At 35.7% G+C, this 3359-nt stretch overlaps 1 pseudogene; it reads right to left on the bottom strand.

The window, feature by feature from the left end:
• Nucleotides 1-2012: 2012 nt before the first annotated feature.
• On the bottom strand, nucleotides 2013-2684 carry LOC103661481 (annotated as a pseudogene).
• Nucleotides 2685-3359: the final 675 nt, after the last annotated feature.

Here is a 3359-nt window from a genome sequence, read left to right as displayed (position 1 = left end):
ATGAGATACTACTGCACACCTACTGGATAGGCTGTTGTGGGTTTGTTTGTTTTTTTTTTAAGATAATTACCAATACTGTTGGTGAGGATGTGAAAAAAAACATGGTAAGTTAAAAAAGAAAAAAAAAGCCAAACTCAAAGGGCTGTCATATAAATCATTTCTTTTATATGACATTCCGGAAAAGGCAAAACTAGGACATATATCATATCAGTGGTTATCAAGGAGGGAAGAAGCAATTATCTACAAAGGAACTTAAGGAAATTTTTGGGACAATGGGAATGTTCTGTATCTTGACCGTGGAGGCAACTGCATGACTGTGTAAGTCTGTCAAAATTCATCAAACTGTACATGGAAAAAGGGTGAATTTTACAATATGTAAACTGTATCTTAGTAAACCAAAGAAGGCATTACAATAAATCCAAAATTAAATGCATATAAATCACCCTGTTAATCATGATTTTAATGATGTTTACTCAAATTAAATCAAGGCAGAATTCAGAGTATTATTTGAATTATTGAAATTTCTTTTTGTGATAGATTTTCAGATGAATAGAATACATTTTCCTAAAGTGTATACCACAAATAAAAGTTGTTCAAAAGTGAGACATCATTTAGTATTACTATCATCAATTAGCATCTATAGTAATTACCTGTGAAATAATTTAACATTCATTAATGTAAATATTCGAGAAATATTTCCTGAGTGTAACTAGACTACAGACCTGAAAGGACTCACTTCTCCCCAGTTCTGGACCAGTAGTTTATACATCAGACTTTTTCAATAAACTTTCATAAGATATGATCAGATGAGATCAAATCTTAGAAAAATAACTTCAAGCTAACTTCAGCTGGCCCATAATGGTAAAGGTGTTTAATATTAGAAAATAGTATCACACAGTATAGCAACATTATGAAGATGGTAATTAATACACTTAAAACAAATGAAACCTATCCAAGGCATTTTTTGTTGTCAAATAAGTGAATAATCATCTTGACAGCAAAATTTAAAAAGGCTTTTCATTTTATGTGTGTTATCAGTGCTTCAATATAAAACATATTGTCAAGATTAGTGACATGTGGATACCAATGATTTTCTTCAAACACTGACTGCTAGTATTTTCTGGTAAATGCTAATTTTCACACAAATTAACTAAACATAACACAATTTCAGGAGATGATGATATCGGCATAATTCACCTAAATTACAAAAATGGCAGTACTTAAAATCATGTACATTATTTCACCATTTCATAAAACTCCTCTTTAAACTTCTATAAACTTTCCCAGAGTAAAAAGATTCCTCAAAAGCCCTATTATAACGTTAAACTACAAAATTCAGTATGGAAATGCAGGAAGCTGTTTTTCAAATTTTTGCTTTAAGTTTTTTTTTTTTAATCTGTGAAACCATATAGTGAGGAGTGTGTGGAGAGGGGTGGAGAAAAAAGGAGCTTCTAGTTGATGGATTCAATATGTCTGAAAATACCTCAATAATGTAGAGAAAAAACTTCAAGAGCAAGAATGTATTATAAATAGAAGCCTTTCAGCAAGATGGACAGGTGAGCAGCTCTTGCATCAATTGCATCCACAGGAGAGAGGTCTCAAAGAATGCTAGTTTATAGAATCTTCTATAAGATAGAGTTGGCTACATCCAATGATTCATCTTTTACTAGAACAATATCATAAGAGTCCATGTACTTTTCTAAATGTTCATCCACCCTATCATTTAGATATCCAATTCTCAGAATATGTTCAAAATTGACTACTCCATCTGCCCTTCTTATATCCCCTTGGGAATCTCCCAGAATTATGTTGCTATTATATTTTTTATTATTATTATTACGGTATGTTAGTCACCATACAGTACATCTTTAGTTTTTGAGGTAGTTCCATGATTTATTGTTTGCATATAACACCCAGTGCTCCATGCAATATGTGCCCTCCTTAATACCCTTCACTGGGCTAGCCCATCCCCCTACCCTCCTCCCCTCTAAAACCCTCATATTTGTCTTTTATCAATTGAAATATTCTGTATTCTTCAAGGCACCATTATGTTTGTTAAATAAAGGAATTGGTTTGCCTTTAAATCCTTTGAGCACCCCATTATCATCAAGATCCATGAAGCTGGACACTACTGTGATGTTTGGGTGATAAACACTAGCTTGATGGATTACCCCCCCCCCCAGTGTATCACCAATACCAGCTGAAAATATGAACACAGGGATACTGTATTGTTGGGAGTTTATCGAAGAAATCCTAACACCCTTCCTTGAGCATAACATTGGATTCTGCCACAGTTTCTTTAAGTTTGGCTTTTGGTAAAGCCTGTTCAACAAGCAAACCATGTGATTTAGTATACCATTCTACCATATAGGAGTACTACTCTTCTATAGTAAGAACAGGATTTCAATAGCATATTTTTCCTTCAGTTGCAATAACTTTTTTCAACATTCATCTGTAACCAGCTTACTGTTTCTTGTCAATGACATAACAACATGCTGGGCATCTTTTCCTTCATAGGAAAATCTACTCAGTGTCATATCAAAGTCTGTTATTATCTGAAGTATGGCAGCTCCTCCCTTAATAAGACCACAGATAATTTCTTCTACTCTTGCAGGGTTCTTGATTCAAACTGAACTTCTCTGGAATTCTTGCATCATTTTCACATGTACAGTGGAATCTTTTTTTCTTAATATTTTTTTATTATATTGTTAGTCACCATACAGTACATCCCTGGTTTTTGATGTAAAGTTCGATGATTCATTAGTTGCGTATAACACCCAGTGCACCATGCAATACGTGCCCTCCCCACCACCCATCACCAGTCTATTCCATTCCCCCACCCCTATTTCACTTAGCATTATCTCCTCCAGTGCCGTCCATGTTGCAGCAAATGTTGAGAAATCGTTCTTTTTGATAGCTGAGTAATATTCCATTGTATATATGGACCACAACTTTTTTTTTTTTTAGATTTTATTTTTATTTATTTGACAGAGATAGAGACAGCCAGCAAGAGAGGGAACACAAGCAGGGGGAGTGGGAGAGGAAGAAGCAGGCTCATAGCGGAGGAGCCTGATGTGGGGCTCGATCCCATAACGCCAGGATCACGCCCTGAGCCGAAGGCAGGCGCTTAACCGCTGTGCCACCCAGGCGCCCCTGGACCACAACTTCTTAATTCAGTCATCTGCTGAAGGTCGTGGAAGGAGCCAAGATGCCCTTCAACAGTGGAATCTTGATTAGGCATTTTGTGGTTATCCAATCTTCCTTAGAGCATTCAAGTTCTTTTGTCCTTGAATTTGTCCTAGGACAACAGCATAGGTGGTAAGTAATTTCCAGAGATGTAGGGCTTGGATACAGACATC

The sequence above is a fragment of the Ursus maritimus genome, unplaced genomic scaffold (genome assembly GCF_017311325.1).
Source record: "Ursus maritimus isolate PB19 unplaced genomic scaffold, ASM1731132v1 scaffold_9, whole genome shotgun sequence".
Lineage (NCBI taxonomy): Eukaryota > Metazoa > Chordata > Mammalia > Carnivora > Ursidae > Ursus > Ursus maritimus.
The sequence above is the reverse complement of the archived record's forward strand: the minus strand, read 5'-3'. Positions and strand labels throughout refer to the sequence as shown.